The sequence below is a fragment of the Sceloporus undulatus genome, chromosome 1 (assembly GCF_019175285.1).
Source record: "Sceloporus undulatus isolate JIND9_A2432 ecotype Alabama chromosome 1, SceUnd_v1.1, whole genome shotgun sequence".
Taxonomy (NCBI): domain Eukaryota; kingdom Metazoa; phylum Chordata; class Lepidosauria; order Squamata; family Phrynosomatidae; genus Sceloporus; species Sceloporus undulatus.
Window position 1 is genome coordinate 104,006,417 of NC_056522.1, and position 24,149 is coordinate 104,030,565.

The following is a 24,149-nucleotide window of genomic DNA, read 5'->3' on the forward strand; positions in this document are numbered from 1 at the left end:
GAGGAATTAAATCATAGCCCCCCTAAAGAGTCTTTCCAAGTTTCAGCAATAAATCAATCCTTAGAAACAGTAGTAAGCTGCTGATCTACTGAGCTGGAGATTTACACACAGCCCTTTCCTCTTTCCCAGAGTCTAGCCACCCAAAGGTGGAGAATTTGCATCTTTGTCTCCTGCCTAAAGATGACCTATGAAAACTATAGACACAGTACCAGACCCTGAGACAGGGTAATCACACATTCTCCTTTTTCAGGACATGTCCTACATTTCAGCCTTCTGTCCAGGAGGAATTCCAAGATGTCTTCCATTTTGAGCATGACTAAAACATGAATTTATATTTATATCAGTGTTTTTAGCTTTCATTTGGACATATCCTACATTTTTCTTGATTGCCCTACATTTTTCGCTGCCTTGCCCCTCTTTGCGGTTAGGACATCTGTTCATCCTGTCCTCAGATCTGGACAGGATCCTATTTCTCCACAGCACATCTTGTTATGTAGAAAAGATCCTTGATGTATTTGGGTTCAAAGCTGTTCACAGATCTAAAGGTAAGCACTGGCACCTTCAATTTGATTTGCAGAGCTTTTCCTAAGCATGAAATTGATTTTTATTACTTGACTGAAACGTGATACAAACATGAAAAAGGCAGACATCTTTATTAGTAACAATGGGACTTTACCATCTCTGGCCACATATGTGAGTCAGCAGAACAAAATTGGTCTGTTAAAAGAGACCAAAGAGAAAGAAAGAGAATGTGACTCTTTTTAGCCAGTATAAGTATATGAAGATGATACATAGAGCACTCATCTCAAAGAGAAGGACCAAATGAGCTTAATGGTTCTTATTCCCAGAGTGAAATCTTTGAATTCCAACAAAAGAGCTTTACTGTACCATTTTAAAGTGGAAATAAATCCCATGAAAGTCAATAGGAATTGCTTGCAGGCATGTATTCCTAGGACTGCAGCCTCAGGCCACCTGCAATCCTAACCCCATTTACTTGGGAGTAGCAATCATTGGTCTCACTGGGATTTACTTCTGAATACACATGCATCAACTTAATACCCTTCATCATTCATTTTTGATGCTGCTGAGCTGAAGGCTCTGCATGTCTTTCCTAGACACTCATCAGGTTATGTAACCAAACTGAGATCTCATTCCCTTTTCCCTTCTATACTATGATTTTACTCATTTTGAAATTGAAAGTGACACTGCCAAGTAATTTAGGTCCCACAAAAATATGTATAATAAAGCTAAGAGCTAAAAATCCTAACAGGATCAAAAAATGCTTTCATAACATTATAATAAAAGCATCAGAGAAAATGAGAGCAAAGTAAAATTGAGTCAAATCTTTGCTCCACAGAGCCAAACCTTCCATATGCCAAGACCTTGATCCAACTAAAAGCAGTAAAATGGTTGTGCATGAGTTTCCATCATTCAGACAGCACAACCAGCAGCTGGAATTTTACCAGTGCCTTGAAATTTTATTTTTAAACAATCACTCCCACAATCCTTGAGCTAGTATGGACAATGGCCATGCTGGCAAGAGAATTTAGAGGGATGGGGGGGGAGCATGGTGCAGTAGTTTGATCATTGAACTCTGACTCTGGAGACCAGGGTTCAAATCTCCATTTATCTATGGAAACTCACTGGGTGACCTTGGACAAGCCACACTTTCTCAGCCCCAGAGGAAGGCAAAGGCAAACCCTCTCTGAACAAATCTTGCCAAAAGAAAACCTGTGGTGGCCTTGGGAACATAGGTCAGAACAACATGTAGGCACACAATAACAAGTAAAAAGAGAAGGTAACATTCTCAAGCTGTGAATGATCGGTCTCAGGTTCCTAGTGATAGCATCCATCCAATTTAGTCATCTGTGCAGGAAAAAAGAACTGGGGGGAGCCAAGCAAGTACAGTCTCTTATTCTCATTCCAACTCTGCAGGAAAATTGTCTGTAATAACATTGAAAATTCTAGTGTGGAAGTGTGGGCATACAGCCCTGCATGTTAGGTTGGGTAATTGTATTCACAATACCAGTTGGCACTCAGAGTTCCTCTTGCAAGGAAGGACATTTATGTGCATGAACATAAATGTTCATGGGACTATGCCTCTAGCTAAAAGAAGGCCTTAAATATGTGGACTAGTTGTTCCCTGTTTTTGTTTTTTTTCCACCTTTGAATTTAAAAGGTAGATATATATCAGGGACATACTGGAAGTGACCAGATGGTATCATCATGCACCATGAAGGCTTTCATAGCTCTTGTGTGGATCCTTTACTCCTTGTGTAAATCCTTTACTCCTTATCCTTTACTCTTGAAAAGAGTAGTTTCTAAGGATCCTTCATACAGTATTCTGGAGGAGTCCAATATCTGCCACCTAGTGGTACCTAATGAATCAATGTAATATTCTAGGCTACAGATAGTCTTTAATTAATTATAATCAATCAATTTCCTTTTAATAAAAATAACCCTGAGATGAAAAATCTCAGTATCTTCTTAGCATGCATATAAAGTTTCAAGGATCAAAGAGTCATAGTTGTAGAGTTACAGCAGACAGACTCACTTTTCTGTGTGTGAGCAGAGGTTAGCAAACTGTGGCCACAAAGATACTGGAAACCCTCCAATTAATTTTCAAAGCCCTTGCAAGCCAACCATTAGGATCTCTGAACTATCTGGCCCTTTACTGAAAGTCTATTGGGCAGGGAGAATGAGGAGCAGAGAGACAGGAGTTTCAGAGCAAAGGACCAGGGAGTAAGCTACACAAGTGTTGGTCCACCTACTACTGAATTCTACCCTTTGTATTTCTGGCCTGCAACTCCCAACAGATTACCCCCAAGGGAATGTAATCCTTTATGGGGGGGACATCCCTGCATTACAGAATCAGTATAAAATGAAGCTCAGGAATGATGTGAGAGCCTGCCCAGAATTTGAGATCTTCAGCAGAGGCCTGGTTGTAAGCATCAAAAGATAAGGCTGATGACTACATGAGACAGGACTTCTTGGTAGCCGCACCTCCGTTACAGCACCTCCTTAACAGAACAAGTTAGACTAGATCAACCTTTGTTGAGTTTTTCATGGGCAGTTTAAATTGCATTATTCAGTAAGGTCTTGCTTTTTTAAAAAAAAAATTAAAATTGGCTTTTAAAATATTTTAAAGCTATTTTAAAGAATTCAATATATTTTAATGTGCATCATTATGTGAGCCCTGGTGGGCATAGAACTGACTAATCATACTTTTATAATTAAATAAATAAATTATGGTGTAGTGCATGAAATCTAAACCAGTGATCATCTTTCAAAGATTTTGTGGAATGAGTATAAATTGTTTACTAATTCGTTGCATACATTCGATACTTCTGAGGTACAAGAGGCACGTTCGTTGTAGGCCTATTGCACTCTGTTTCCCAGAGAGAAGATCCCTTGCTATTCTGCTTACATTGCTCTATGTGTCTGAGCAAAAGTGTTATGATTTATGGAATATCCCTATTTGTGAAGATGCAAAATTCTCAAAAAGTATAAAATGACAGAAAAATGGCAAAATCCTTCCTCTTCCTCTTTTCATTTCTATAATATTGTGTATGTTTAGTATTTCGAAAGTATTGCAGTAAGTGGGAGATTTATACCTTCGCTTACAGAATGCCAGAATGCACACCCTCCAATATTGCATAGATGAAAGCTGAGACATACGTGGCTAAGCAACATCAGAATCATGGTCAAGTTGGCAAAAGTTATTAATGGGGAATATATAAACTAAGAGAGGCTGCAACAGTTTGCTTTTGCCAAGCCAACCGGGAAGGGCAAGATTTCTCCCACTACCCACTAAACTAACTGAGTGCAAACTATCGTTGCACCTTGATCTCAGGCTGCGTCCACACTGCATAAATAATCCAGTTTGACACCATTTTCATTGCCATGGCTCAGTGTTATGGAATTCTGGAAACTGTAGTTTATTATGGCACCAGAGCTCTCTGGCAATGAAGGCTATGTGTCTCATGAAACTACAGTTCCCAGAATTCCATAGCATTGACTCATGGCAGTTAAAGTGGATTAATTGGGAGTGTCTGCCAAATTCGGACAGCTGGAGGGTACAAGAATGTGAAAGCTCGTTCTTTTTAAAGCAGCAATCAGGGGAAACTGCTGCACTAATACCTGGGGTTGACAGGTGCTATATTGCAATGTTTTCATTTTAAAATTAACCAAGAGGTCAATTCTGCAGGCTGGGGGGGTGACCACCTATGAACCACAAGCCACACAGTTCCCACTCCTGCTTTATAATGAAGATCAGCAGTGAAAATCCTCAGGATGAGATCCAAGCTTAGAAGTGTAGTAGCAGTTTCATGGGTCAGCTTTTATTGATATGAGTGCTGACCAAAGTTTCCTCCATCCTTAGCAGAAGTGGCAAAAAAAAAGGAGAGGAAAGTGAAGGAAGTTAAACAAGAAGTCCATAAAATAATACTACCTCTTGTGTTCTAATAGCCCTCATCTTGAAAGTCGAAATGCTACATAATGCTGTAATTTCTTTACAACTACTGAAGTTTCAGAGTTAATGTTCATCTCTTATATTCTCCTGTCAGTAGGGCTTGTGTGATATATGGTCTGATCTTATACAGTCCACTTAAGCTGTGACAGCACATATAATAGTTTCATTTTCACTGAAAAATCTAAAGTGGGCATTCTCTGCTCCACATGGAAAGCCAATAGAAGTATCTCCCACTGCCTTGGAGCTTCAGATTTCTGCTAAAGATCATGGCCTTCTGAACAGTTCTTAAGGTGTTGCATTGTCATTCTGAAGAACGGTTCAACTTCTATTGCATTTATGATAAGATGTTTCTCTAGGTATATATGTGACTTAGGTTTTCTTTTATACTGAAACCCTTTGCTTCCTATTATTCCATAGGCAAAGGCTTCTGATTTTTCTAACACATCTTTAGAGAGTACAGTCCAAAAAAAAAAAAAATCCTGTAAAGACAAATTTTGCCACATGTTCCCTTAACCATTGTGATAGATCATACTTATCTGTAAATATTGATAGAACTGAGGTAGGTAACCTTAGTGAAAGCTCTTGTAATTTCCCAAAAGAACGCTTTCTGTTATCTTTAATTAAGTTCTCTTTCTTTCTCTTGTTTGCTTGTTCCCACAGCATGAAATTGTGTCAATCTGGGAATGAATGGGTGTTCTAAATTAAATCACACAAAGTAATAGGAAAAGTGTTAGGCATCACCACTTTTAAACAACAACAACAACAACAAAAGAATTGAGTATGATATGATCTCAAGTCACTCTGAGATTTGTATCTTCTTTGCTTAGTGTCAGGGATGCAATTTCATGTTACCTAAAATAAAAATCTGGGACACAATTTACACAGAAATAGTGGACATTGTTTTAGCCCATAACAAACCATTTGACCATCAAACCCAGTATTGACTGCTCCAGGAATAGGAAATGTTTGGTCATCCTCCCTTTGTTGGACTGCAGCTCCCATCATCTACCATTGCCTATGCTGGCTAGAGCTAAACGCAAAGTTTTCGTTCATAGGAAATCCACTCCCCTTGAGACAATTCAGGGATGTTAGAGGGAGTGATGATTCGATGATGATTGAGGAAGTGCTTTCAGACATGCACACTTCCTCCATGATTGAGGGATGTTTGAAGGACATTTTACCAGCGATTGCACAAGGTATAGAAATCTTCATTACTGTATGCGCATCTCACAGCTGCTAAACTTTTCCCTTTTTTTAGAATTTGCTTTTTACAACAGTTATTTTTTTTTTTCACGATTGGTATCCACTATTATTATTATATTGCTCTTTCAATATTCATAAACAGTTCCTTGGCAGGAGAAGACATGAGACTACTGCCTCCAAGTAACATGACTTCTACTGCTCAGGCAATATCTTTTTGTTGCTTGCTTTTCTCTTTCTCTCTGTCTGTCTATCTATCTACCACACACACACACACACACACACACACACACACACACACACTACAATCAAAAGCAACATTTCAGAACTGGGTGCATAAACTAAAAAAGCATAATTTGCCTAAATATGTTTCTTTTGATGTTAGACGGTGACCATAATATGTGTATTAGTTCCTACTTCCTTACTGGAGCAAAATGATCCACACCAGAAATGAGACATGAAAACATTCTGTAAAATGAGGAATTAGAAAACTAAATCCAGGACTATAACTTGGCTTCTTGATTCAATGATGTGGTTTGATTTAACTCACTTTCCAGCCTACCCCATCCCACAACCAAAAAAGCCCACACACAGCGTGCAATTTCAAAGATTTCCATTTGAAACATTATTAAGAACAGAACTCAAAATAATTCATTGTTCATGAGACTGCAGTAAAACACTGAAGTGGTTGGAAGTCAGCATGTGGCTTCCTTGAGAGAAATCATGCACATTCATCAGTTTCTGGGTGCCATAATGTCTTGGGAGCATTGCAGTATCATTGCTGCAGTCATGGGAAACACTTCACAGCTCAGCTGTTCACATCAACCTTTAGCACCATTACTTTGAAGTACAAATAAATTCATGCTCTATGGTGGTGCCTATATTTGGGTGCCTTGGGTATATGCACTTTTCCATCCTATTTGTGGCCAGTGAAAAAGCAGCCATAAGAAGATCTGAATCAGGACCTCCATATTAGGGCAAGCAGTCTCTTTAGTTTGCATAACTGAAACAACATTTTCCACCATAACCATGCATCATAGGGACTACAATATTGCATTTTAATGTAAATCTACAGAAATTTGTACTTTTAGATCAGTGCACAATCTAATCCTTCAATATTTGTACTTCACAAAATTTTGCAATTCTGCAAAATTCTGCAATGCTACAAAATTTACAATTCTGCACTTTTGCAAAAAAACCCTATAAAAATGGAAAAGAAAAGGGCAGCTGTGTTCATTTTACCATTTTTCTCTAAGGGGTCATACAGCTACATAAATATTAGTATATGCTTTCAAAAATACCACACCTATCCACATGCAGAAGAATGTATCACTGGAGAAATTTCTCCCATATAAAAGGGAGCTGCACTAACCACTGTATCATAATCTGCTTAGTTTTAATTGACTGTTTGAGTAAATGCATTACATAGAATGTAACCATCAAAAAGACTGTATTTTTTCCCTTTGTATTTCTGTTGTATGCTCAAGGCAAAAGGCAAATCTCTGAGCAACAAGCAGACTCCCATTTCCAGAGCTGAGGAGGAGGAGTATTTTGGCTCTAGCCAAACAGGCATTGCTAAGTGTCATAGGACTTTATCACATGGGAGGCAAGCTTCCTCCTCCTGTCATTAAATGTTCATTTAAATCCTACTAATCACAAGATTGGGGGGGGGATACTATCACACCCCCACTCACTTATCCCATTCTTGTCCCATCTGTAAACAGTAATGGACCTGCCATTTGGTATTAACAGGAGTTTCTGTTAATACCAAATGAAGTGTCTGTTACTGTTGACAGACTGGACAAGAATGGGATAAACTTGCGGGGTGTGTGAGAATCTTCCCCACGATCACATGATTAACAGGATTTAATGACGATTTAATGATGGGAGGAGGACGCTTGCCTCCCGTGTGATAAAGTCCATTGAATCACAATGTCCCCAGAAATGACGCCCCCTGGAACTCAATGGGAACGTGATGGGAATGCCCGGTGGTGACAGCGGCGTTCCGCTGTGCAGTATAATAGCGTTCTGGGCCCCATTGGGTTCCCATCACGCTCCATGCATGCCCCCACACGTGCACCTTAGAACGCACCGGGGAACATTTTAACCCCGGTGCAATAATCTTCATAGAGTTGGAAGAGACCACAAGGTCATCCAGTCCAGCCCCCTGTCATGCAAGAAGACACAGCACTCCTCATATATGGTCATCTAGCCTCTGTTCAAAAACCTCCAAAGAAGAAGATTCCACCATTCTCAAAGGCAGCATATCCCTCTGTCAAACATCTCTTACCACCAGGAAGTTCATCCTGATCTCATTTCCTGTTGTTCAAATCTATTGCTCCATGTCCTATCTCTGGAGCAGCCCTAAAGAAGTTTGTTCCATCCTCAATATGACATCCCTTTAAATATTTAGACATAGCTATCAGGTGTTCTCCATGCTAAACATGTTCTCCAGGCTAAGCAAACTGCTTCATGGCTTCCAGATCTTTCAAGCTTCTCTAGACACACTCCAGCTTGTCAACATCCTTCTTGAATTGTGGTGCACAAAATTTGACACAGTATTCCAGGTGAGGTCTGACCAAAGAAGAATATAGTGGTTCTATTACTTCCTTTGATCTAGACACTCCTATACTCATATTGATGCAGACTAGAATTGGATTGGCTTTTTAAGTTGCCACATCAAACTGTTGAGGCATGTTCAGCTTGATACCAGGACACCTACCAGTAACTTACCAAACCTGCCTTCCCTATCTTAAGGCTCAATCATGTAAAAAATATGTATAGCAGTGCAAATAACTTTTAAAAATGCACTGGAACTGGAAAAATACTTGTAACATTTTGATATATTAAGCATGTTCTAGGAGAAATGTGTGCAAAAATTCAAATTTTGAACAAAAGTGTGCAAATATACAACTATTCAGGTGAACATTTTAAAATATATCAAAGTTCAAAATGAACCAAATTGAAGATGAGACATTATCCTCTCAGTTCAGGATGAATGGAATTTAAGACTGAACAAATAAAAACAGAGAGAAATGGTAACATACATATTTATCCAATCCAGGTGTGAAGGCACCAGTTTACATACACTGTATATGTAAAGTGCGCAGACCCTATGGAGAAGCCAGCATCATCCCCATTGAAGGCTGGTGTCAGATGTTAGCACCATCTCCAGCAATGACTGAAGTCCACTCCTCATTGCCAAACTCTTGCTTGCCCCTCTCCTTTTCTTCCCCATATTTATCAGTCCACCTGCCCTGCCAATGTATGTGTGCAGTGACAAAACCAAAGAGAAGCATGACCCCACATGTTTTTTCATCTCTCTGTGGGAGATGCTGCTGATTGGAACCAAAGGGAGAGGCAAATAAACCAACAGCAACATGAAATAATGAATCCCACTCAAGGAACAGAGCTTGGAGGAGTCACTTTTTTGGACAAAAATTCCCAGAACTTTGCAATAAGAATGGCTAGCTGGTGCAGGACCTGTGGGAACTGTAGTCCCAAAAAGTGGCTTTTCTAAGCTCTTAGAAGGGCCTGCTCAGATCTTCTTTCTCAAACAACCCCCCCCCCCCGCAAAAAAAAAGACCTGAAAAAAGATTGGCCCTGTTGACTCCCTAGATGTACTCAGGGAAGCCCCTACAACCTTGATTTTACTGGGGTGTATTTCTAAGTAACTATGTGTCAGATAAGCAGATGTAATCCAGGCTGCCATCACAAGTACAGCAAAAGACACATTTTGACTATTTCACGCAGCCTGAGAATGTTGCCAGAATCTATATAATTCCCCACATCTCATATCTAAGTAAACTGGGCAGAAAATCAACCTACAGTGTGATTGGACATATCTTCGTTATTGGATGGCAGCAATCATTTAATATATCATTTTCAAATAAATCACACTCTACTGTGGCTAACAGACCATGCGGGGGGGGGGCTTCCAATCTTGAAAATGTTAAAACTGCAGCAGAGTTTCACTCAATCAAGGTTTTCCACTCAGCCAGCTGTCAAAAACATATTGGGAATCTCAGGCCTGAGCTAAACTTTGTTTCATGAAAGATGTGTGAGAATTAATTTACTCCCCTTGTGTCTGAGACCAAGCCAGATCTACTGAGTGGTACTCTTTGATCTACTTTCAAAGCTATTAAATGTATCCATACGAGGTTTCTGCCTGTACAAACTGCTACCCATATAACTATTGTGGATGTTTCTTCTGAATCCCACAAGGAAAAGTTTTGTGGATCATAACAGAAATGATTTCCATGTAAACACCAGAAAGAAAGTGAGAAAATACTTCATGTTTCATTTTACTTCTATCTGCTTTCTTTTGTTTGTCTTCTAATATCCCCAAAACCCTTCCATTCTCCAGAGCATCATGCTCACAATAAGTGAGATCGGTCAAACAAATTTTTAACTTTGCGTTGTACAACTATCTGGTCAAGGGATTAGCATTCAAAGTAATTTTAGAAGAAAAAGATCTGAGATATATTGGAATGTTTGCATTTATATTTAGAATTTTGATTAAATTTGTTTCAATAAATTTTCTTTAAAAAAAATTGTGATGGTTAAGATGCCATATCTATAGGAAATGCCAATTAATGCTGTTCTCTTACATTGTTCCAGTCTTTGGCAAATATGTTGTTCATTGATGGCAAGAAATACATCTATGCCAATGCACATATGCATGTGAAGGCAATGGCATCTGACACAGAGAGTTGGTATCTTCCCAGCCCTTTCAATAGCTATTCCAGGAACGTTCTGGTGGCTGTTCTGGATCATGGGAGCAGAACTGTGCTTCAGGCAACCCATGTATATAAAAGAGTGTTTGATGCCTACTTTTTGTTGTTTCTTGTTAACTGTCCTCGCATCAGCCCCGACTCCTGACAACCCTATGGATGAGAGACCTCCATTACCCCCTGTCCTCCATTCCTTTGCTTAGGTCCTCCAGATTCAGCTTCTGGCCTCCCTGGGTGCAGTCTTCCTCTCTTTCTACTGCATTCTACCTTTCCTAGCATTATTGTCTCTTCTAGTGAGCCATACCTTCTCAAGATATAGCCAAAGTATGACAACTTCAATTTGATCATATTGCTTCCAGGGAAAGTTGAGGCCTGATTTGTTCAATACTCCATTTTTTGTCTTTTGGGCCATTTCCTCAGCACTCTTCTCCAGCACCACATCTCAAATGAGTTGATTGTCTTCCTATCTGCTTTCTTCACTGTCCAGCTCTCACATCCATACATAGACTCCAGTCTACTTTCAGATCAATATTTGATCCAAGTAAGACAAATCTTTAACTATTTTGATTTCCTCATTAGTTCAGTCATTGTCATAACTGGTTCCCCAATAGGATTCAGGCCTATGTTGTTCATCGTGGGTCTTTTTTTCCCCAACTTTATGCATAACATCCCATTATTCTGATCTGAGCTTTCTCAAATGAATTTATCCTTTGTTATGAGTAATATTCCTACACACACACACATACACACACACACACAGTTTTAGTATGAACAACGAGTAGCCTTTATTAATATTAAGAGTTTGAATCAGATGAAAGAGAGTACTGTGGATGTCACTGAAGATCTCCATTGTCATCAATTGTTGGGTCATAGGGAGAGCCCAGTTCAGACATAGTGGCTATATCTTATAGCACATTGTTAGTTCACTGGTGATGATTCTTGGTCCTTTGCAATCTCCCTGACAAATTCCTATTTCCCTACTATTTTCATTTTCCAGTTTTTAATCCAGTTCATCCTGAAAAATTATTTCTAGTCTTAAATTTCATTCATTTTGAACTTGGATTTTTTTAAAAAATTACCTGAATATTTGTGTTTTTCCATATCTGTACTTAAAATGTGCATTTTTGTGTGCATTGCTCCTAAGCCATGTATTTTGTGTGTGTGCTAATATACACCCAGCTTGCAAGCAGTTTTTCTATTTCAATGCCTTTTCAAAAGTTATTCACGCTTCTGTTTTATGGGACACTGAAACTCTAGTGGTAGAATCTTACTCAAGCTCAGGTCAGTACAATGAGATATTATTCATAAATTTAAAGGCAACCAATCCTCCAATTACCATGTAATAAGTGTTACAGTTGAGAATTTTATAAATGTGGGATATGTGGGATATATTTGAATGTTACAGAACTGTTTCCAAGTGAATCTATGGCCCGTTACAGATAGGCCTAAAAGTGCACACTCCGCACGTGCTAGGGTTAGAAAGGGGCGTCCTTTCCGCACACCCCCCATTCTAGGACGTGCGGAGCGTGCACAAAATGGCGGCGGCCATTCCACACAGCCACCGCCATTACAATGTCACGACCGCGCCGCCTCTAAACGGGGTGGCATGGTTGTAACGTAGTGGGGCCACGCGAGGGCGCATGGAGCGCCCTTTCTGCGGCCCCGGAAGGAGCTCCATTTCGGAGCTCCTTCCAGGTTTGCGTCACTGGGCGCAGCCTTTACATGGCTGCGCCCAGCGATGCAGAGGAGAAAGGGGCCAAGTGGCCCCTTTCTCCTCCTCCCCGCCGCCGCCGGGTGTCCTTGGGGCTTGAAGCCCCAAGGACACCCCTTTCCAGGCCACGGGGAAGCGGCCTGGAAAGTGGTGGATCGGGGCCTTGGAGGCTGCCGTTGTGGCAGCTGAGACCTCGATACACCGGGGAAAGGAGCACCTACAGGCTGCCCCAAAGGGGCGGTATGTAAGGCGCCTAAGGTTTAAAGAAGAGGAGCTGTTTCTGAAGAGGTGTTGTTAATAAACTGGAACTGTATGGCTCCAGCAGCAAATGACAGTTCTGGGAAATCAATTAATATAATAATAATAATAATAATAATAATAATAATAATAATTTTAAAAAATAACCAAAGATGATTAGAAATAGGACAAAGGATTCCTTTCTCCCCATGCAGTATAACTAGCACCATACTAGAACTGCAGGACAAAAATAAATAAAGCTGGATTCGTAATGTAGATCAAAATATCTTACAGTGATAAGCTGAGCACTGGAACCTCAGACGTCATCTGTATGGAACAGGATTACTCAGATAGCATAGACACAATTTGGGATCTTTTCAGAGGGGATTTGCAATGATGTAATATGGCTATCCCAAATGCATAGTGATAAAAATCTTTATAGCTCACCATACTTTGTAAGAGGCTATAAAACATTTTATTGCTCTGCATTTCAAAAGAATGCATCAGTTGCAAGTGAAAGAGTCATATGCAAGTTCTCCAAGTCTTTTGTAGACAAATGTCACTACTTAAAAAGATCTGTAAGCCTTTCACTTCATCAAAAAAATCACAAAAGGGACTGTCCTCATCATTCATCTTCATTATCCCCGCTCTTTTTTAAAAAAATTGTTACAATGAGTACAATTATGACTGGAATAATTTTGGTGACTTATGGCAATGAAAGTATCACATACATAAGCATAAATCCTTTCTCAGTTGAGGTATAGCAGCAATGAGAGCCAGCGTAGTGTAGTGGTTTGAGTGTTGGACTAAACCTCTGGAGACCAGGGTTTAATTCCCTGTTCAGACATGGAAATCCACAGGGTGACCTTGGGCAAGTCACAGAGTCTTGGCCCTAGGAACCCCCATGATAAACTCACCTTAGTGACAAAGGCCTTAAAGGTAAACAACAACAACATAGCAGTGGCTGGGAGACAGAGACAAATTGTTCCCTCAGCAGGAGATAACATTCCCTGTCAGTTCCCAAACAGCTTTACCTCCTGATAACAAGGCTTTCATTGTGTTCTCATCTCCAACTACCATCATCATAGTGATCATAACCCCTTTCCTTTTGTCACTACACCTTCTCTTCTTCCCATCAGTATCATTACATTAAGAGACAAGATCTTGCTCTAATATAGCAAATATATTTTAAAAGATATCTTCAAGCACAGAGAGATGGCTTGAGAAGATAGCTTCAGACATGAGGTTTTAGTTTAGGTAGTTTGCCCACACTGGTTCTATGATATCTTATGTTACTTAACTCAAAGAACAGGCTTTATGGATGAATCCAGAAAGGTTTTACTGAAGATTCAGTTCAGTACAGTAGCAAGTTCATTTCCAGATCTGAAGCTCAGTGATAGGTTTGCCTTGGAGTTGTCTTAAGTCAGAAATGACTTGAAGGCACACAACAACAAAAACCACCAAGAGCAGGGAAATGTTGGTCCTACACATATTTTGGAAAACAACTAGTTGCCCAAAAGGTGGAAGGGGAAACTGGGATCCCTTTCCCAACAGCAACAGCATCTCCTTGAGAGAATTATTAGTCCAACAGGAGGCCTGTGAAAGGCTGGGCAATTTAAAGGGATCTTTCCACTTATGTATACCAGAATTAACTGCAGCAAATAATAAAAGAATTTAGAAATGTGCAAAGCTGCATGCAAACACACAAAACCAATTCAATCTTCAGAGCCATACAAGAGTAATAGAAACGAAAGGAGTGAAAGGTTGGACAGCATTTGGATAGTGAGGAATCAGGAATTAGAAGATGTGTTAATTACCAGTCCAGAAAAGAGGGCTCCATGGAAGACAGAGAGTGGCTCAGATGGAGTCTGAGAGTGATAAACAGAATGGAGCTCTGGTCTAAGGCAGAGAGCCTCAGTCTGTAGCAGTGAAGTGGCTGTGTATGGGGCAGATATTTATGTCCTTTTTTACACCATTCTCACATTGTGTGAAAAACACCTGATATAAAAATATCCTATGCAATTAACAATAAGATTCTGGAATGACTGAGGATCATAACTGGTTTTAACTTAGGAGTGACAAACATTGATTCATAGAATCATAGAATCATAGAGTTGGAAGAGACTGCAAGAGCCATCCAGTACAATCCCCTGACATGCAGGAAATCGAAATCAAAGCATCCCCGACAGATGGCCATCCAGCCTCTGTTTAAAGACCTCTAAGAAGGAGACTCCACTACACTCTAAGAGAGTTTGTTTTGCTGTCGAACAGCTGTTACTGTCAGGAAGTTCTTCCTAAAGTTTTTTATTCTCCTTTTTATTTTTTATTTTCCCCAATAATTTTTATTACACAGTGTATAATACATATTGTACAATAGTGTTTCATATTATAATTTTCTCCCCTCCCTCACCCCCCTCACAAATAAGAGAACAGCATAGAGAAATTTACAATCCAATCAAATTAACAATCGGTTTCAGATATATTGAAAATATTACTGATTACATGATTAACTTCTTCATACCCCATTTTACCTTTCATGTTCTTAATTACTATTTCCCATTTGTCTTCCCATGGTTCTTTATTGCTTTCCCCAATATACAGTATTTTAATCTTCTTTCTCTAAGGAAGTTGAATAGTATATATATTTTATATATTTAAATAAGTAAGCCTTGTTCCAATTTAATTTGTTTCTCCATCCATAAGCAATCACTGCATGAGCAGCTTTTAGAAATTGTTTTATTACATATATTTGATTATTGTTCAATCCTAATTCCCCTAAATTGAGAGTTAAGCAATTTTCTTTACTTAATTGTATTTCTATCCCTATTATTGTATTTATCTGATGCTTAACCTCTGTCCAGATTTTTTGTACAAATAGGCATTCCCACCACATATGTATATATATTCCTTTAACTCCACATCCATGCCAACATTAAGATTGAAATTTGTCATTTGTAAATGCTAATTGCTGTGGTGTCCTATACCATTTTCTGATCATTTTCATTTGTTGTTCTTTTACATTTGTGTTTTTAATTTTAACAATTTCTTGTAACCAAATTTTAATTTTATCTGTATCAATCAATACATCTTTTTCCTAGTTCATTGTCAATCCCTCTATCATTCTAAATTGGGTTGTTAACATATTCTTATTAATTTTTCCTATTAGTCCTTTACCCCCTTCTAATTTTTTTCTAATTATTTCTTCTAATAAATCATTTTGGTCATCAATATTTTATTGTATTTCATCTAGCAATTTTATTATCCCTTTTATTTGAATCCAATATTGCTTTCCTATTAAAGAAGTTAATTTTTCTTCCTGTATTCGTGCCCCTATTAAATCATACAAATCTCCAATTATTTTAAGTTCTTCCTAATGTTGAGGTGGAATCTCTTTTCCTGTAGCTTGCATCCATTGCTCCGGGGTCTAGTCTCTGGAGCAGCAGAAAACAAGCTAGCTCTCTCTTCAATATGACATCCCTTCATTAAACAGGGCTATCATATCACCTCTTAACCTTCTCTTCTCCAGCCTAAACATCCCCAGCTCCCTAAGTCATTCCTCATAGGGCATAGTTTCCAGACCCTTCACCATTTTGGTCACACTCCTTTGGACATGCTGCAGTTTCTCAACATCCTTATTAAATTGGGGTGCCCAGAATTGGACACAATATTCCAAGTGGGGCAACACCAGAGCAGAATAGAGTGGCACTATTACTTATATTGATCTAGACACTATACTTCTATTGATGCAGCCTAAAATTGCATTGATTGGATTTGAGACAACGCCTGGATGGTTGAATAGGAATGGATGAACAGGGACACAGCCTGGAGTGAGGGAAAAAATATTGTCTCTAATTGCATTGTGATGGGACACAGTCCCTACTGCGAGAAGATATGGGAAACCTGGGGGAGGATGAAGTTATAAGCAAACATATTTAATCATTATTTAGTGCTATCTAAGCCTTCCACATGTCTTTTGGCCAGCATGTCCTTCTCATGTGAAACTTCCTAGTGTTCCAAAGGTCATTGTGACTTCTTAAAACATTCCTGACTCTAGATACCAAAATATGAAACTCCAGTGTAAGAAGGGTTCAGGATGTGCTAAGAACTCCCATAATCCCTTACCACTGACCATGCTGCCTGGGACAATTTCCCAATTTCTTTCTTAGACAATGCAATAAAATAGATTTGATCAGCTTCTCTGCCCCCTCTCCTAAACAGAGGCCATGTAGAAATTTATTTCTGCATCCATCGAATTGCAATTGTATAGCTAATGATGTCCACACTGGTACTGCTTTCATGTGCTCTGCCAGTGGATGAAGGATCAGTGTGAGCTCATCTCAGTACTCATGTGCCTGGAAGGCACTGAATGATCTTGGAGAGCTATCCCAAGAGATAAATGGAAGGTAGCCAGTTTACAGTTATAGCTGAGATAAGACGATTATTTCCTACCATCAAACCAATTCAGTATATAAAATTCATGATCTGCTAAGAGGATTTTATCTCTCCTTTCAATAACCATAAAAACAGTTTAAAGATACCATCTTAACTATTTCTATCTATAATCTTCCAACCACTAACTCAGCAGTTGTCTTAGACCTGTCCCTATTAAAAATGATCCAAGACTACCCCAAGGTAAGTGGCTTTTCAGGACTAACTCGCTTTCTACAAGGAAGCCTATGGCTTAGTCCATTTAATCACTGAGCCAAAGGCATAGTTATGAGAAATAGCCTTAGGAGACATTAGTCAAGATCCAATTCCTGTAATGTAAATGTACATCATTTAGTGATTACACTACACATCTTCCAAATACAGACATTGTGCAACCAATTGGGCATCTTTGAATGTGCTTGCTGTTTCTGTAATCCCAGTGAATCAAGGAGCACATTCAGGGCACTGATAAGCAATAATGTACTATCCAGGAATGGGCATTTACATGTGAAACAGTTACATTCACAAAGCTTTGTTTATGCAACTGTAAACTGAAGACACATTATGCCATAGCTAAAAAGTACAACTATGTGCATAATAAAATTTGCATGCACATAAAACACCAATGTGATGCCAGCCATTATCAGCAGGCATACAAAGATTCAAGAATCCATTTCACTTCCTGCCAGTTAATTCAGCCTTATAAATATCTTCCCAAATCTTCAGCAGAGTCACATTTGGAAACACATATTGATTGCCCTTATATGTAGTGAGGTCAACATTGCTGAAAGAGCCAGCACTCTGCAGTGGTTTGAATGCTGGAGTAGGACTCCCGCAGAGCAGTCTTCAAGTCCCTACTTGGCCATAGAAACCCACTTGGCCAAATCACACTTTCCCAGAAGCCACTAACAAACCTGCTCTGTTGGTTTTTTAGGGTTGTCATAAATTGGAAATGACATGGAGGCAAACATCATCATCAACAACAACAAAGCTGGACTTTATGGCAGATGTCCAAGGGCCCACAGTGCTGTCTTATATTTTAAAATAAATGAAAAAATAAACAGATAATCTTCTAAGATGGTTAACTCAGGTATCTAAAATTCTCTGATTGCGTTACTGTTTATATAAAGGACTTTGAGATTTTGTTCATGTGTCTGTCCTACCCAGCACTTTGTTTTTTCAAAATACAATGTAACTATAGGCAGAAACTCATTTTTCCTGTTTGCTGTGGTTGAACCAATTCTTACCCTAAAGGGTCTGTTGGCTCAGAGCCTCATAGATGTGCCTATTATCTACTTTGGCACACTATCTTCTCAGTGATATATTAATGTTTGATTGTGCAATATAGGAAATGCCCTGCAGGTCCCTTCTTGCCCTAGAATCCAATGAAAACCTATCATGTCTTTTCAAAACATAGTGCCAGTCTGGCATTGATTATACATCATTCCCCAAGCACTTGTTCAAAACAGTGTCACTTTTCCAAACTATAGTATCACAGGGAGGGGGAGACATCCCTCATTTATCTCTGGTCATCTTAATTACAGGAAAGAGAAGCACTTTGGAATCACCTTCAAAGAGACAGATAGGATAGTGGCCAGGTTCAAAGTCACTACGGAACAGTAGAGTGAGTTAAGATGGTCAATTTGAGCCAACAAAGCAAGTGGTCCTTGAAAAACTGGTGGTCTGCTAAGGGGATTCTTATCTTTTCTTGTACATAATGTATTGTGTTGATCTATCTGTCTGTTTATTTTTGATATCAGACATAATTGGCCTGTATCTCAGGAGGCCAGAATTTTTTGCTGGACCTGTCCAAAGACTAAGGCAATTGGACAGGAAGCCAGACCAAAATAGGGAGTTAGTCCATCTGCCCACATTGACAGTAGGAGATCAGCCATCAGGCCTGCTTGTTATTGTCTCATCCAAGGGCCTTATGGCACCATGTTGCTATAGTGCCATATTATTATGCCTTAGTGCATGATGTCGGTGATGTCCTGGTGTCATAGTGCCATTGCAAATTTGCATTTTTTCACACTGGAAATAATCTGTTAATGATCCCCTTCCTCACAACCAAACAGTAACCTTTTGTGCTGTTGAACAGTCATTGTGTTTCCTTCCATGAAAACTCCATTAGTGGGTAGGATGTTGGGGGGGATGTATATGTGGCCAGTTGGAGGGAAAGAGGTAATACTCTCTCAAAGATTCTTCAAGAGATCTGTGCAGGGAATTAACAGACTGCTCCTGGTGGTGAAGACAACTTTTGTGGCATGTTTAATTGAATTTAATTAAAAACCCTTCCTTCTGTTGTGCCATTGTAACATCATATTAAAATAAAATAACATTTTCAGCATCACAGTTTAACAGCTTCATAGAACTTTCTACCAGGGCAGCACATGGTAGCCCTGGTGGTGCAATGGTTAAATGCTTGTACTGGAGCCACTCACTCACATAAGGTTGTGAGTTCAATACCAGCCAGGGGCTCAAGCTCGACTCAGACTTGCATCCTTCTGAGATTGCTAAAATGAGTACCCAGATTGTTGCGGGCAATTAGCTTACATTTTGTGAACTGCTTAGGGAGTACCTAAGATAAGCAATATATAAATGTACTTGCTGTTGTTATTGCTATGACTACTTTATGAGTTATTTTTGGTATTTTTGCAAGCATGCATGCCAGGGCAATGGCAGAGGTACACTGGAGGATGCAAAAAGATCTAACTACAAACAAAAGGCAAAATCCAGTCACAGGTGGACCTGTGGAAGCTTGGAGGGATGAGTTTGTGAGGGCCATGGGCTTTTCATTGGCAACCTGTACCCCTTCTTCTTCTAGGAAGACTTGTAGGGATTTAGAAAATTTCAGGTCGGCCAGTGTGCTAACTGGCCTGTTCCAGTGGATCATTGTCTCCAAAACTGTGTTTCATTAAGGATTTCTCTTTGGTCTATTCATGAAAGATTAGTCACCCTTGTTTCTGCAGCAAAGGCTCAAGGCACAGAAGACACCAAGGGGAATTTTAGAATTTGGAAAGCCTTGGAAGGGTGGACCAGAGAATGCAGTCAAGTGACAGACAAGCAAAAACTAATATCTCCTGTGGTTCTCAGGGGAATAAGTGATCAGCGACCTGTTCTTTGTCTATCAGCCTACGAGGCCATTCTGTTTCATGCTGAAGCTTTGACTGTCTTTTCTGGGGCCTTCAGAGTGAGTGAGTTAAGGGTATCATCAAAGTGTCATTTAACAAGTAGAGCTTTGACCTTTGAGGATCAAGCAGTGTTTAGGATAAGGGCATCAAAAACTGATCAGAGGGAAGCAGGTACTGCAATCACCTTAGGGAGATGTTCAGACATGGCTCTGTGCCCAGCGTAGGTGTTGCAAGCATATATACAACATAGGGGTGCTTCACCAGGATTCCTGTTTTGTTCTACGGATTTGTCACCCCTTACCAGGTACCAGTTTTGATCTATTACATCAAAAGTCTTACTGAACCTGGGTCTTCAGTGGGCTAACTTTGGCATGCATTAATTCCATATTGGGGCTGCTTTGATGACTGCCACCATGGGTACGGGCCCACAGGCCACACATTGGACATTGGCAATCTTCTGCCTACAAGTGGTACTTACACATTGATCAGTTCTGATTGTATTGTTTACTAATGCTTATTGTTTATCTGTTAGTTTCCAGGTGTGGTGTAATGAGATGATGGGTCTATTGTCACAGGGGCTTTCAATTCAGCGGTTTGTTGCCCCTTTTGTTTAAGGAGCACACTAGGCCTTCTCCAGAAATATTATTCATTCACCTTGGTGGGAATTACTTAGATTTATTAAGGGAAAAATCTTGATTTGGGAAGCCCAGGAGGATTTCCATAGCATTCAGAATACTTGGCCCTGGGTGGTTATAGTTTGTTCCAACATTTTGCCACATCAGGTTTGCCGGGAAAAGGGACATCCACACTGGCTTGGTGTGACTCAAAAGAGTCAATAGAGAAATACAAAATTCATTGTTGAAAGTGTTTGGTCACATTATCCCTCATCCATGGATAATTTTTAGGCTGCCCGAGCTCTACTAGGCAAATGGTGTTCACTTATCTGATGAAGTGAATTTGTTGTTGCTGAGAGATTTGCAAGAAGGGTTAAAGGCTGTTTTGTCCAGCCTTGTAGGGGGAAGGGAATGTCCTTTGTCAGTGACAGGTAATGAGGGGAGAATATAAGAGTTTGGTATACACCTTGGCACCCTTTTGGTGAATGGTTGGACTCTGCAATAGCTTTGGCAGCTGAAGGGATCTGGGGGCTGAGAAGGAGCCTGCCCTTCAGGATGACTTGGAGGTTTGCTCTCTGTTATAAAGTCATGAGATGTGGGGGGGGGGGGGGGGAGGCGCCCAAGGGCGGGGGGGGGGGGGGGGGGGGTGCAGGCCACACTGGGTGACACCTCAAAAGGGGGTGACACCTGGTCAATTCCCCACCCCTTGCAGGCGCTCCTTGGGGCCGCACGGGTGCTGCTCCAGAGTCAGCAAATACAACAAAGTCCTAAATTTAACTTCAAAAGACAAATATTTTTTTGTAAAATGCAGAAACTAGTATAAAGGAATTTGAAAGGAAGCGTCAAAGGGATTAAATATCTCCCTGATGCTTGAGGCCTACCCAAAATGAATAGAATCTCAGCTAGAATGCATACCCCAGGTCCAAAAGGAAAATGCAAAGTCCAGGAGATAACTAGCATAGCTAAACAAGTGTGAGAAGGTAGCTATCAGAGATGAAAAGGCATCTTTCAGAAATGAGAGGTTTTGCCCAAATGAGGTGAATGTAAAAGAAATTAAATTTGCATAAAGAAGAGCAAGCAGTAAATTAAGGATACAAAAAAGGACGTCAATGAACCTATTACTAATAAATAAATAATTCTTTAAATGTAAATAAATAATTCTTTAAATGTATCAAGAGCAAGAAGCCAGCCAGGAAAATACTTGGATCACAGATAAGGAAAAACAATGTTCTTTGCCTTACTCATGCCTGGAGGCAAGTAATCTCATGGGGGCTGAAAATTTCAAAGGTGTCTCATTGAATCAAGACAACCTAAATTGACAAGACTCGTTGGTTGGTCAAATTCGCACTGAGTGTTTTTTTTTTGGGGGGGGGGGTTGTACACACCAATTCATGGTGTGATGAATTTGTCTTTTAAATTCTACAAGATTCTTTGGTGTCATATCATGAAAGTACTGTATGACTCAGACCTTTGCTTCCCTCCTCAGCTCCTATGTAACATGGGGTTAATGCAAAAGCTGTTTTGCAAGGAGAATTACTTTTATGAAAAAGAACAAAATACAGTGTTGGTGTGCATTGTTCTGGAGTGCTTGTATGTGCTTCATTCATTTTGTTACGATGGCTCAAATCACAGAGCAAGCAAGCTGGGAAAGTAGAGTGCATTAAACAATAAGGCAGGATTTTCATGACAAGGTTAGAAGCCCTGGAGGCACACAGAAAAGCAGGGAGGGGAAGATGGTCAACAAAAATAGGAAGAACGCAGGAAAACAAGAACAAGAAAGCACACCTGGGGCTGTTACCTATATAACTATAAAAGAGACAAAAGAAGTTCTGGTTTAGAATATGTAGTGCAGAGGTGTCTCTATTCTTCTTTGAAATGCTGTTCAATTTTGAAAAGTGGTCATGCATAAAGGGCACTTTCTTATTACAACTGATCCGCTCAGTGTGTAATTCTGTTTCAAATGCAATCTAGGTGTGCTGATGGTTGTGTCTCTATGTATTACAAAAAGTAGCACAATTCTCAGCACAGTCCAAAGAACCCCTATGCTAAGCCTGCAGCTTATCAAATCTGGCAGAAGAAAGCAACTGCTATTGATGTCAAGCCACAACTCATGACATGTAACAGCAACCTGCAGGTCTGGAACTTGTATCACCCACCAGGGGCCCATTTACACTAGAGAATTATATCACTATTATTGCACTTTAACTGCTATGGTTCCATCTTCTGGAATCCTAGAGCTTGCAGTATGTTGAGGCACTAGAGCTCTCTGGCTAAGAATTCTAAATGCCCTTCCCTAAACTGCCAATCCTAGGATTCCATGGAATGGAACCATGGCAGTTAAAGTGGAATAATAGTGCTATAATTCTCTACTGTGAATGAGTCCCTCAAGCCCCATCCAAGGGTACTGAGTTACTTTTGTCCAACAAAGACCCTAACTGGCCAACTGAATCCTATAGAAATCAAGACAGCAAACAGGAAAGAAAGGGGCCAACTTGGAAGTCAGACTGTTTTTGCATTTGCTAATGACAGTCGTCAATAAAAGAAAGGTTGCCTTTTTAAATTGCAAATATTTGTCATAGAAATAATTGAAAAATGATAAATGTGGCATCTTAGTACTTGCTGCCTTCTCTCTGTTTGACAGATTATTATTAATTTGTTTTCCAAGCTATTTATATCAACAATTTAATTGTAAGTTTGTCAAAATACATTGTAAAGGACCACACCATGTTGAATGCATTTCCCTCATTCACCACAATTGCTGGAGAGGGCAAATACAAAATGATCCAAAGGTTGCCAGAAATGCATTCAATATCCTCACTCTCCCATCATCACCCTCTGTAGTTACATCGTTCCTTTAGGAAAATAAGAAACACCTGCTCAGCAAATATGGAAGTAAAACTGATTATGTCTTGGAGCCTAGTACTCCTGGTCTCAAGATGTTATGTTGGGCTTTGCCATGGCTGACTCATATCAATAAATGCCAGTACAGTGCGCCTGTGTCATATGTGGGCACACTTTACACGGCTTTCAGCATATGCTGAAAGCCACGCAGGGAGAAGGGGTGGCACATCCCATAGAGACTAATGGGGTGCGCGCCCGTGATGCGTGCGTGCCACCGTGCCACCACATGCACAAGCCCCATTCATTTCAATGGGGCTTGAGCATAGGTGGTATTTGCTTTACGTGGGAGAGTCCGGAACGGATCCCCCACATAAAGTAAGGGCGCACTGTATCTACAAAAGACATTAATAAGCTGAGATTTACTTAACTGCACACATAAGCAAATACTATATTTATCTGAGCAGCAGTTCACATCTTTACTCTGAACCAGATGGAGAGGGAGGTAGCCAAGGTGGTTAAACCATAAGTGTCAAAGGCTGAGGTACTTCTAGATCAGGGGTAGGCAACCATTTTGAGCAGGGGGCCGGGTTGATGTCCCTCAGACAACTGGGGAGCCGAAGCCAAAAAATAAATAATTAAATAATTTTTTAGAAATTAAATATATAAATAAACCAGGACAAATGTAGGATAAAATTTTCAAATGGAAGACACTTTTTTTAAAAAAAATGGAGGACACGCGAAAAAAATTGCTGATTTTTTAAAAAATGTTAATATAAATGCATG